A 13,806-nucleotide genomic window follows, 5' to 3' on the forward strand; every position below is an offset into this window, starting at 1 on the left:
CAGGACGAATCCTAAGCTAGCATGGCGGATACAAACGCAGTCACGGTTAAACTACCGGACTTTTGGGAGAACCTGGCCAAAGCCTGGTTTGTTCAAGCTGAGTCCAGATTCCGGCTGAAACACATTACAGTCGACGCCACAAAGTACGACTACCTCGTCTCCTCTCTCACCTACGCCACAGTCCCCAAGGTTTGGGCAGCGCTGCAGGATCCACCAGTGGAAGGCAAGTACTAACATCTGAAGGCTGCGCTCCTTAAAAAATTTCAAACGTCCTCTTACCAGCGCAACTGCCAACTCCTTGACCTCCCCGGCCTTGGTGACGCTTCACCCTCGGATCTGCTTTCCCACATGCCGTCCCTCTCGGACGACAAAAACACCGGCGCCCTCTTTCGCACGCTTTTCATTCGGCAGCTCCCCGCCAGCATCCGCCCACTCATTGTGGAGTCTGGCTCCACGGACCTGAATGACATAGCCGAAAAGGCCGACCGGCTGCTCTCTGCGCAGTCCGCTCGCAACGTCGCGCCCGACCTCACGGCAACGACCACGTGGTCTTCCCGGCCCACTAGGCCCGACCGCCCTAGAACGCCGGGTCACTGCTACTACCACACCCGTTTTGGCACTAGGGCCCAACGCTGCATGCCACCGTGCACTTTCAAAGCCCCCCCGCACCGGCCCCCGCGATGGCCGCGGGGCAAAAGGGGCCTCTACTGTACGTCACTGACGACAGAACCAACCGCCGATTTCTGTGCGACACAGGGGCCCAGCACAGCATCACCCCCGCCTCCGCCCTCGAAATCCAATGCGGCACACGGGGTATCACGCTGGCTGCAGCCAATGGCTCTGACATCCGCACATATGGCACCCGCATGGTCACGCTCGACCTCGCAGGCCGCCGCTACCGCTGGGAGTTCCTCACAGCCACGGTCCTCTGCCCACTCATCGGCACCGACTTCCTACGCACCCACGGCCTCCTTGTCGACATTCCGAGGCACCGCCTCGTTGACATCAACACTATGGCCCCCATCCCCGGCGCATTCACCCCGGCCCGTTCGGCCGGCCTGACGACCTACTGCCTCGCCAGAGCCACGGACGACTACTCGGCACTCCTAGCCGAGTTTCCCGCCCTCACTAACCCGACCTCTTCGGCCAAAGCCGCCAAACATGGTGTGGAGCACTATATCCCCACCACCGGCCCCCCGGTTTCTGCCCACGCCCGCAGACTCAACCCGGCCAAGCTGGAAATCGCGCGGGCCGAGTTCACTGCCATGGAACAACTCGGCATCATCCGCCACTCCAGCAGCCCTTGGGTCTCGCCCCTCCACATCGCCCGCAGGCCCGGCGGAGGCTGGCGCCCTTGCGGGGACTACTGCCGCCTCAACGACGCCACCACCCCCGACCGATACCCGGTACCACACATCCAGGACTTCTCGGCCCGACTGGCCAGGCGAACCGTCTTTTCCAAGGTCGACCTGGTGCGCGGTTACCACCAAGCCCCCGTACACCCCGCGGACATCCCCAAAACGGCCGTCATCACCCCATTCGGCCTGTTCGAGTTCCTGAGGATGCCCTTCGGCCTCAAGAATGCAGCCCAGGCTTTCCAGCACCTTATGGACTCAGTCCTCCGGGACCTGAACTTCCTATTCGTCTATCTAGATGACATTCTCGTGGCCAGCTCCTCCAAACAGGAACACCTCGAACACCTTTGCATCATGTTCGGGCGCCTAGCCCAACACGGGCTCATCCTCAGCCCGGCGAAGTGCCAATTCGGCCTAACCGAGATCGATTTTCTTGGTCACCACATCACCCCTGCTGGGGCCGTCCCCCTGCCCAACAAGGTGCAGGCCGTCCAGCAATTCCCCCGCCCCAAAACCATCAAGGGCCTCCAGGATTTCCTCAGGATGGTGAACTTCTACAACAGGTTCATCCCCAGAGCTGCAGCCCTCATGAAGCCCCTATACGACTCCCTCCGAGGTAAATTCGGCAACATGGACGTAGCCTGGACCACTGACACGTCAGCTGCCTTCGACGCCACCAAAAACGCGCTCGCCGACGCCACCCTGCTCACGCACCCGAGGGCTGATGCCCGGGTCACGCTCACCACCGACGCCTCCGACCACGCGGTTGGAGCCGTGTTCGAGCAGTGGGTCAATGGCGCGTGGCAGCCACTTGCCTTGTACAGCCGCCAACTGCGCCCCCCGGAGGTCAAATACTCCACTTTCGACCGCGAACTTCTCGCGCTCCACCTGTCGGTCCGCCATTTCAGGTTCCTCCTGGAAGGCCGCCCCTTCACCGCGTACGTGGACCACAAGCCGCTCACATACGCGATGGCCAAGCACACCGAACCCTGGTCCGCTAGGCAGCAACGCCAGCTCGCGGCCATGTCCGAGTTTACTACGGACATCCAGCATGTCTCCGGTAGAGACAACGTTGTCACTGACTGCCTTTCCCGTCCCGCCATCTGCGCGAATCACCTCGCGGTCGACTACGCGCAACTAGCAGCGGCCCAGCTCACGGACCCAGACCTCCTCTCGGCGGCTACCAGCCTGCCAGGGCTACGCCAAGCCAAGGTCGCGCACGGGCCCGAAGCCACGGCAGTCACTTGCGACGTCTCACTCGGCCAACCCAGGCCAGTCGTCCCTGCAACCTGGCGCCGCCGCATCTTCGACGCGCTACACGCGCTCTCCCATCCGGGTGCCCGCGCATCCGTCAAACTCCTCTCCCAGCATTTCATCTGGCGCGGCCTCAGCAAAGATGTTCGGACTTGGGCCACCTCCTGCCTCGCCTGCCAACGGGCTAAGGTACAGCTACACACAAAAGCACCCCTGGGAGACTTCGAGGTACCCAGCCGCCACTTCAACCACGTACACGTCGACATCGTCGGTCCTCTGCCGCCATCGCAAGGCCAAACTTATCTCCTCACGATGGTCGACCGCTACACACGCTGGCCTGAGGCAGTGCCGCTGCCCTCCACCACTACAGCCGACATCGCCAGGGCGTTCGTTAACACCTGGGTCGCAAGGTTCGGCATACCAGCCGACATAACCTCCGACAGAGGCGCCTAGTTCACCTCCGAACTCTGGACGGCCACAGCACGCAACCTCGGGGTGACGCTCCACCGAACCACGGCGTACCACCCGCAGGCCAATGGGCTGTGTGAACGCTTCCACAGGTCACTCAAGGCCTCACTCCGCGCCGGCCTGCAGGACAGTACCTGGACTGACCGCCTACCGTGGGTGCTACTAGGCCTACGCACCGCGGTCAAGGAAGACCTCCAGTCCTCGGCAGCGGAGTTAGTCTACGGACAACCGCTGCGCGTCCCAGGCGAATTCCTTCCGGAGGCTACCACGCCTTGGTCGGCCGAACAGCAGCGGCTCAACTCTTTCTCTTCCGCTCAGCAGTTCGCCCCACTTCCGGTCAACCGACACGGCGAACTCGCACCTCACATCCCGCCAAATTTACAGCAGGCGCGCTTCGTCTTCGTGCGACACGACGCACACCACGGGACCCTGCGACCCCCGTACGATGGACCGTACGAGGTATTACAAACCGGGGACAAGGTCTTCAAGCTGTGACTCGGCAACAGGGTCGACACAGTCTCCATCGACCGGCTCAAACCAGCACACACAGAACCAGGGGAACAGGTCCCCGTGGCCCGGCCTCCAACTAGAGGCCGTCCCGCCAGCAAGCCAGCACAGCTGGCGGCGAACCGCCCGGCCCCACCAACTAGACTGGCGACCACTCAGAGCCGCTGCGGCAGAACCATCAGACCACCGTCACGACTCGTCCACTCCTCCTAAGCGGATTCTGGGGGGAGCTCTGTGGCGACACGCCACCACTGGACATAATCCGCTCACGGTGGCACAGACAGTTTAAGCAGACGCCCCCGGCCGGGGGCCCTTTCCTCCAACAACTTGTTTCCCGCAGGGACAGGCTGCCGGGAGCACTTCCTGTCTGGGGAGTATTTAAGTGGATGCGCGGGCTTTTCCAGTTCCTCTTTGCCATGAGGTTGAATAAAGCAGTTGTGTGTTACTAGCTCTGGTCTCGACTCCCACGTTTGCCGCGGTATCTCAACAGTACCATAGATCCCATTCTTCATCTTCTGACTCATCGGGTTCCTCATGATCCACACACTGTGTCATGGGTTTTCTGTCTTCTGGAACAAAGTTTTCCTGGTTTCTCATTTTTTTTCTTCTTCTTCTCTGCAGGGTTCTCCTACTAGGTGTCGGCTCATTATCCGCTGGCGGATCCAGATGCACTTGCTGTCCCAATGGCAGGATATGATTCCGGTGCAGTATTTTTATGGGTCCATTCCCACCTGCAGGTTTTAGCCGAAACACAGGTAGTTGTGACATTTGATTTTCAACAATGTAAGGTGTAGAAGCCCAGTGGTCTGCTAACTTATGTTTCCCTTGAAGTCCTAGGTTCCGTATGAGAACTCGGTCACCAGGCATGAGTTGGGAAAAACGGATCTTCTGGTCATACCTCTGCTTATTTCCTTTATTCTGTTTGGCAGAAACAGACTCAGCAAGTTCATAAGCAGCTTGCAATTCCTTTCTCATGTCAGATACATACTTGAGGTAAGTTCTCTGTGATGTGCCATCACTGGATACTCCGAAACACAAATCCACCGGCATCCTCGCTTCACGTCCAAACATGAGGTAGTACGGTGAAAAACCAGTAGCGTCATTTCAGGTACAATTATAAGAATGAACAAGATGTCCAATGTGCCAACTCCACTTGTTCTTTCACTTTGAATCCAGCGTTCCAAGCATGTCTAACAAAGTACGGTTAAACCGCTCAGGTTGAGGATCTCCCTGAGGATGGTATGGAGTTGTTCTTGACTTCTCAATCCCGAGCATGGACAACAACTCATGTATAAGTCTACTTTCAAAGTCTTTACCTTGATCACTGTGTATTCGCTTTGGCAGTCCATAGTGGATGAAGTATTTCTCCCACAACACTTTGGCAACGGTGGATGCTTTCTGATCCTTTGTGGGAAAAGCTTGGGCATAGCGAGTATAATGATCTGTAATGACCAAGACATTTGCGGCATTGCTGGAATTGGGATCGATGGACAGAAAATCCATACAGACAAGGTCTAGAGGTCCATCACCTTGCATGTGAAACAGAGGAGCAACTCTTTTAGGTAAAGTCTTTCTCTGGACACAGCGTGCACAGGACTTGCAGAACTCCTCAACCGCAGACTTCATACGCGGCCAATAGAATCTGTCCTTGACCAACCCATAGGTATTATCTACCCCCAGATGACCTGCATCATCATGCAAAAACGTCATCACTATTTCCCTGTACTTTTCAGGCAGGACCAACTGTGAATGACATGGTTTAGTGGGTGGGTGAGTGATTCTACACAACACTCCCTCTTTAATTTCCAAGTGGTCCCATTCTCTTAGGAGCAGACGACAGTCAGGATGTTTTGATTTGTCGATCTGTGTAATATCACCCAGACGGAGAGCTGAAAACACCTCATGAATACAGGGATCCTCCTGTTGTGCTTTGGATATTTCAGATGAACACAACATGGGTAAGTTTTGTACATCCAAACTGGAAAGGTTGCAAAATGCCTGGGGAACAGTATGCATTGACGTTCCCAAGTGGTCAATCTCTCGGGCATGAAATGAATTCTTTGGTCCAGATACCACGGACATCTGACACATTACTTTCACATCTGCTGAAGCAACATCTTTCCACTCTGGTTTCTGGTAGTGTGGGCGACAAGACAGAGCATCGGCGTCAATGTTCTGGTTCCCAGGCCTGTACCTGAGACTAATGTCGTAAGCAGATAGTGCAGCAAGCCAGCGGTGGCCGGTGGCATCAAGTTTTGCCAAAGTCAACACATAGGTTAATGGATTATTGTCTGTCCTCACTTCAAACTTCGCTCCATACAGATAATCCTGCAGCTTATCCACCACCCCCCACTTCAACGCCAAGAATTCTAGCTTATGAGCTGGGTAGTTACGCTCTGATGGCGTAAGACTGCGACTGATGAACGCTACAGGTCTCAGTCCTGCTCCTTGGTCCTGATACAACACACCACCCAACCCTTCTTGACTAGCATCCACGTGTAGCACATATGGCAGCTGTGGGTTTGCAAAAGCCAACACGGGGGCTTGAGTAAGATTTTGCTTTAAGGTGTGGAAGGCCTCTTCGCATTTCTCATCCCATCTAACACCAAAAGGCTCAGAGGGTTTGAAGTAGTCCTTGTTCTCTTTACCTTTAGCCTTTTTCTTCCTCTCGGCTGGTGGGAGGTAACCAGCCAGCAGCTGATTCAGAGGATGGGCCACATTGGAGTAATCCTGCACAAAGCACCTGTAATATCCGCAGAACCCAAGAAATGACCGCAAGGCAGTCACTGTGTTCGGTTTGGGCCATGTGGTAACAGCTTCGATCTTGGATGGATCTGTGGCTACTCCATCCTGTGATACAATAAGCCCCACATAGGACACGGATGTTTGGCAAAACTGACACTTGTCCAATGATAGCTTGAGACCTTCATCCTCCAGGCGACCAAGCACTTTCAGCAACCGAGCTTCGTGTTCTTCAAGGGTTGCCCCAAACACAATGATATCATCCAAGTACACCAATACTTCGAGCAAGTTCATTTCCCCAACTGTTTGTTCCATTATTCTTTGAAAAGTTGCTGGAGCGCCTGAAACTTCCTGTGGCATCCTTTCAAATTGGTAGAACCCAACTGGACATATAAAGGCTGTCTTTTCTTTGTCCGATTCACTCATCGGTATTTGGTAGTATCCACTTCTGAGATCCAACACACTGAACCACTTGCTTCCATTAAGACAAGCCAGTGCATCCTCAATTCTTGGAACGGTGTATTGGTCGGGAATAGTACATCTGTTAAGCATCCTAAAGTCCACATACATCCGAATCTTTCCGTTCTTTTTCCTCACCACCACTATAGGAGATGCATAAGGACTCCTGGACTCGGTAATGATCTCAGCTTCTTTTAACTGCGACAGGTGCTGTCTCACTGCTTCGATGTCAGCTGGTGCCAGCCGTCGAGACCTCTCCCGAAAGGGTTTATGCTCGGTAATTCTGATAGAATGGCGAGTACTCTTACTTCAACCAACATCAAACTCATGAGTAGAGAAAACTCCTCTCCGCTCCATCATCTTCCTGACTAATTGGTCCTTCCATTCTTTAGGAACGAATGAATCTCCAAAGTTGAAGGAGGAGGGTGTCAGATCTCCGGTTGAGTTAACTTTGGACTCTTCCTTCACATGTGACGACAGTACATTTACAGGAAACAGATGCGCAATTGGCATTCCTTTCCTCAATGTGATTCCTTTGCCTGACATATTCCTCACGGTCACTGTAACTCTCCTTGACATCACAGCTGTCGGGGTCTGCAACTCTGGTCTCACCAGAAGCTCATTTGGAAACCGTGACTCTTCTGCAGGATCATCAGGTGACTCTATCAAAATGGCTTCAGTACCTGGCGTTCCAGGGAATTTTGGTATCCCAGGGATTCTAGCCACTCCTCCAGGACGCAGGGTGATAGGTTTGGCTCGAACGTACCACACAGTTCCTCTTTTGCTATCATCTACGTCGGAAGAAAGTTCAGGCAGTTTCTCAAAAGCCTTTTTGAAAACAGGGTGAATGTGTCTGGTGCTCAAGAAGTTTTCACCTCCCTGCTCTTTGCAGCTTGTCAGGAGTCGTCTCACTATGGGTGTATTACTGCCAATCAGTATGGAAACCTCACCTTTCACCATGGGGTCAGGGCAAACCAACACAAGTGCATCAATAGTCTCAGTGGTCCCTACATCAGCTTCCAAGAACTCCAACCTCAGCGACAAATAGCCATCATATGGGTAATCATCAGGACTAAGGCCCCAGATCTGCAGAAGACTGATTGGGGTTAACGGCAAATGCGTCAGGTATCGGTCATAGAAGGATCTGTACAGTATGGTAACCTGAGAACCCGTGTCGAGGATAGCTTTAGTATAAATGCCTTCAATCTGTATTGATACAGCAGAACTCGGCCCTACTAAACCTTCAGGTATGATGTCTTTCATATCCCCTCGTCTATTATTGCACTCAGCGGAACGTGTCTTAACTACAGGGACAGCAGGCCTGTGGTAAACCACTTTTATCGTTACACTATAGTTATCACTGTTGTATTGTTATCACCGTTATCACTGTTGTATCACGATACGAGGTCGCCTCTTGTCGCGCTGTTATACCTGGGCTGACCACCTCCGACTCCGCCCATGGCTCCACCTACCTGCCCAGGTATAAAGGTAGTCGACTGGCTGGTATTCCTCCTTGTTGGACTCGATCACCCACGAGGGTGGGCTCTGTTATTTAGTCAATAAAAACCTTTAGTTACGTTCCTAACTCGTCGCTTTTTATTGGACGAATTGATAGGTATATCAATTTTATTGACTAAATTTTAAAGATGTCTACTACTGGCCAGCCAGAAGCCCTCCCAGAAGCACAGCCACACCAGCCGGCTTGGCTGCAAGCCCTCAAACCACCGTACCTGGATCTAAACCCACAGGCAGCAAACGCAGCCCTCAACTTCAAACACTGGCTGGACTGCTTCGAATCCTACCTGGAAGAATCCGGCGCCCCGCAGAGATCCAAACTAAGACTTCTGAACGCCCAAGCGAGCCCGAGAGTATACGCACTCATACAGGACACGACTACGTACGAGGCCGCTATCAACCTACTGAAACAGCAGTACCGCAGCCCGGTAAATTACATGTACACCAGGCACCTCCTAAGATCCCGCCCGCAACAGCCAGGAGAGTCTGTAGCTGAATTTTTACGGGCGCTAAGAGCACTCGGCAGGAACTGTGACTTTAAAGCGGTGACGGCTGTTGAAAATACGGAAGATAATATCCGCGATGCCTTTGTGAAAGGCCTACGGTCCGACTACTCACGGCAAAGACTGCTTGAAGCTAAAGACCTCGACCTGGACAAAGCTGAAGCCCTCGCTCTCTCCCTGGAGGTGGCCCATCAGGACCAGGAGGCGTTTTCCAGGTACTGCTCGCGACCCTGGGACTCGGGCCCGACCCCTACCGCAATACCCTTCGCAGCGCCGCCCCCAGGACCTACCTCAGCGTCGGCGTCCCGGACCCGACCGGGCCCGCCACCCCCGGTACCGGCTCCGACATCGGGCACCCGCGATCGGGCCGCCGGCTGCTTCTTTTGCGGCCAGGAGAAGCACCCGAGGTCGCGCTGCCCAGCCAGGAACTCTACCTGCACAACCTGCAGGAAGAAAGGCCATTTCTCTAAGGCCTGCAGGAGCGGATCTTCAGAGGCCAGCAGTGCCTCATGCGAACTGTGGGGGCGGCCATCTTCTTTCACGGCAACTGAGGCCAGTATCCCCACACGTGAGTCATGGGGGCGGCCATCTTTGATCAAGGCAACCGACCCCAATAGTGCCTCATGTGAGTTATGGGGGCAGCCATCTTCTCCGCCATTTTGTCCTACCTCGTGGGAGACGCCATTTTACCCACCACGCCCGACTGCCACCGGGCCCCCGGACCCGACGACCGCCTCGCCCGCAGACGACAACGACTCGCTTACCTACACGCTAGCCTCCGTCACTCTGGATCAAGCCCGCCCACACCACCTGTCCAAGTCGATGATGGACATCAAAGTAAACGGCCACGCCACGACCTGCCTGTTCGACAGCGGAAGCACGGAGAGCTTCATCCACCCAGACACGGTGAGCCACTACTCCCTCCCTGTCCTGCCAACGCGCAACCGAATCTCGATGGCATCGAGGTCCCACGCCACGGACATTAGCGGCTACTGTGCTGTGACCTTGTCGGTTAAGGGTACAGAGTATAAAAACTTTAAACTCCTCGTCCTCCCCCAGCTCTGCGCTGCCGTCCTACTAGGGCTGGACTTCCAATCCCACCTCCAAAGTGTAACCCTAGCATACGGTGGACCCCTCCCCCCACTCACAGTCGACAACCAGCGAAGGTTAAACCGCCCACCGCGTAACACCTGCAGCCTATCCACCCTCAAGGTGCCGCCACCTTCCCTGTTCGCTAACCTCACCCCCGACTGCAAACCCGTCGCTACCAAGAGCAGGCGGTACAGCGCTGGGGACAGAGCTTTCATTAGCTCTGAGGTGCAGCGTCTCCTGAAGGAGGGCATCATCGAGGGGAGCAACAGCCCCTGGCGTGCCCAGGTCGTGGTCGTTAAGACCGGCGATAAAAATCGCCTGGTCATCGACTACAGCCAGACCATAAACAGATACACCCAGCTGGACGCATACCCCCTTCCCCGCATATCTGACATGGTCAATCAGATTGCACAATACCGCGTATTCTCGACCATCGACCTTAAGTCGGCCTACCACCAACTCCCTATCCACCCCGAGGACCGCCAGTACACCGCCTTCGAGGCGAATGGGCGCCTATACCACTTCCTTAGGGTCCCCTTCGGTGTCACCAACGGGGTCTCGGTCTTCCAAAGGGAGATGGACCGGATGGTTGACCAGAACGGACTGCAGGCCACATTCCCCTACCTAGATAACGTCACCATCTGCGGCCGCGACCGGCAGGACCACGACGTGAATCTGGAGAAATTCCTCCGTACAGCCCAACGGCTGAACCTCACCTACAATAAGGAGAAATGTGTGTTTAACACCTCGCGCCTTGCCATCCTTGGCTGTGTAGTAGAGAACGGACTCATCGGCCCCGACCCCGAAAGAATGCGCCCCCTCATGGAGCTACCCCTCCCCCACTGCCCTAAGGCACTTAAGAGAACCCTGGGGCTCTTCGCCTACTATGCCCAATGGGTGCCCAATTATGCGGACAAAGCCAGACCCCTCATGAAGTCCACATCCTTCCCCCTTACGGAGGAAGCGTGCGCAGCCTTCTCCCTCATTAAGGGAGACATTGCCAAGGCCACTATGCACGCAGTGGATGAGTCCATCCCCTTCCAAGTCGAGAGCGATGCATCCGACTTCGCCCTAGCCGCCACCCTTAACCAGGAGGGGAGACCGGTGGCCTTCTTCTCAAGGACCCTACAGGGCCCTGAGATCCGACACTCGTCGGTCGAGAAGGAGGCCCAGGCGATTGTGGAGGCGGTACGACGCTGGAGGCACTACCTGGCAGGCAAACGATTTACCCTCCTTACCGACCAACGTTCGGTCGCTTTTATGTTTAATAACAAGCTGAGGGGCAAAATCAAGAATGACAAGATCTTGAGGTGGAGAATCGAGCTCTCCACCTACGATTATGATATCTTGTACCGGCCAGGTAAGCTGAACGAACCCCCCGATGCTCTGTCACGAATTACATGCGCCAGCGCGCAAAGTGATAGACTTCAGACCCTCCACAACGACCTCTGCCACCCCGGGGTCACCAGACTTTACCACTTCATTAAGGCCCGCAACCTGCCCTACTCCATCGAGGAGGTCAGGACCATAACCAGGAACTGCCAGACCTGCACCGAGTGCAAACCGCACTTCTTTAGGCCGGACAGAGCAAGCCTGATCAAGGCCACCCGCCCCTTCGAGCGCCTGAGCATCGACTTTAAGGGGCCCCTCCCGTCCTCTGACCGTAATGTGTACTTCCTCAACATTGTTGATGAGTACTCCCGTTTCCCCTTTGCCTTCCCCTGCCCAGACATGACCAGTACCACGGTCATTAAATGCCTGAACGACCTCTTCGCCTTGTTCGGGTTCCCAAACTATATACATAGTGACCGGGGCTCCTCTTTCATGAGCGAGGAACTCCGTCAGTTCCTACTAGCGAGAGGTATTGCAGCAAGTAGGACCACCAGCTACAACCCCCAAGGGAACGGCCAGGTGGAAAGAGAGAACGCGACGGTATGGAAGGCCGTCCTCTTAGCCTTAAAGTCTAAGGGCCTCCCAACCTCCCGCTGGCAGGAAGTCCTCCCGACAGCGCTGCACTCCATCCGGTCACTACTTTGCACTGCCGTTAACGCCACCCCCCATGAACGAATGTTTGTTTTCCCCAGGAAGTCGACTACGGGAACCACTCTACCAACCTGGCTGACCTCTCCGGGGCCCGTCTTGCTGCGAAAGCACGTGAGGGCCCATAAAACAGACCCCCTGGTCGAAAGGGTGAACCTCCTGCACGCCAACCCCCAGTACGCCTACGTGGCTTACCCAGACGGGCGGGAGGACACTGTCTCCTTACGAGACCTCGCACCCTCGGGCACTCCGGAGACACCACCTTTACCCCCCCCCCAGCACCCCCCCAATTCCAGCCCAGGTAGACGGCATGCCGGAACCCCACGAGCCTTCGCCGACCACGCAGACACCAGCACTAACACCGGATAATGCAGCACCGCCGCTGCGACGATCGGAGAGGCTTACGAGGCCTCCGGACAGACTGACATACCAGAACTGGTAGTACACTTCACCCCGCCGGACTCAAATCTAAACAAGGGGTGAATGTGGTAAACCACTTTTATCGTTACACTATAGTTATCACTGTTGTATTGTTATCACCGTTATCACTGTTGTATCACGATACAAGGTCGCCTCTTGTCGCGCTGTTATACCTGGGCTGACCACCTCCGACTCCGCCCATGGCTCCACCTACCTGCCCAGGTATAAAGGTAGTCGACTGGCTGGTATTCCTCCTTGTTGGACTCGATCACCCACGAGGGTGGGCTCTGTTATTTAGTCAATAAAAACCTTTAGTTACGTTCCTAACTCGTCGCTTTTTATTGGACGAATTGATAGGTATATCAAGGCCGTTCCGTTACTGTGCCCCTTTGTAGTTTCCCGGCTTCTTGGTAAGTTTTATGAGACGGTCATTTACTTTTTTTAGATTTTCCTCACCTCTACATTCTCGCTTGAAATGTCCATCCTTTCCACAGTTATAACAAAAGACTCCAGGTCTATCTCCTTCATGGGGATATCCTTTAGAGGAATCATTCATTTTGCTGTTAGACTTCGCAGGGTGTTCAACATTTTGCACCCGTGCGTCATCCCTTTCTGTGTTGGGCTTAGACCGAAAATATGCCATCTCGGTTCTCATGACATTTATTTCCTTCTTCAGCTGTTCCATCTCAGGGTTGACATCACCCTTAGGAGTAGGAACTGTAACAGGAGTCACAAGCTTGGACATCACAGCACTCTTTGCTACATTCTGGGCCTGAAGCATATCCTCCTCCTCTCTGACTTCCCTTAGCAGCTCAGTGAAGGTAGGTGGATCTCGCAACTTATGGGTCATGCGTATGCGAAGAGCAGTCACGTCTTCGAGCAATGCACCTCGCACAACCTGTTCAATGCGGAACCGATTCATTTCAGGCAACTCAATCCCTCTTTTCCGTAACATACAATGCAGCAGTTTGTCTATTCTCAGCAGATAACTGGACAGCTTCTCTCCCTCACGCTGGAATGTGCTTCTGAATCTGACCATCAAATCTGAAATGGTTTCAGTAGTTCCAAAGGCAGTTTCTGGAGCCTGCATGTAGTCAAAGGAAGTAGCAGAGGTGTTCTGCGCCTTTAAGAATCTTACAATGTCAGCAGCAGGACCCTTAAGGCTTTCTACTATTCTCTGCCTCTTCACATTGTCACTGCACTGCCATTCCTCTAGCAGAGGCAGGGTCTGCTCAGCCCAAGCATCATACTCCTCTTCCCCACTGGGAGTTGGCCTCACTCCTGAGAACATACGGAGCTTACGGTATCCCTGAGCCTCGAAGGGCAGATTGGTGCATTTATCCACCAGAGAACTAATGGCACCGACCAACTGAGTGTTCATATCCAGGGCCAAAGGACCTATCAGACCTTTGACATCAGCAACAGTCTTTCCTTCTTGTCTCAAGAATGAC

The sequence above is a fragment of the Somniosus microcephalus genome, chromosome 13 (genome assembly GCF_052327205.1).
Source record: "Somniosus microcephalus isolate GS21.2 chromosome 13, FLI_Smic_1.0, whole genome shotgun sequence".
Classification (NCBI taxonomy): Eukaryota; Metazoa; Chordata; class Chondrichthyes; order Squaliformes; family Somniosidae; genus Somniosus; species Somniosus microcephalus.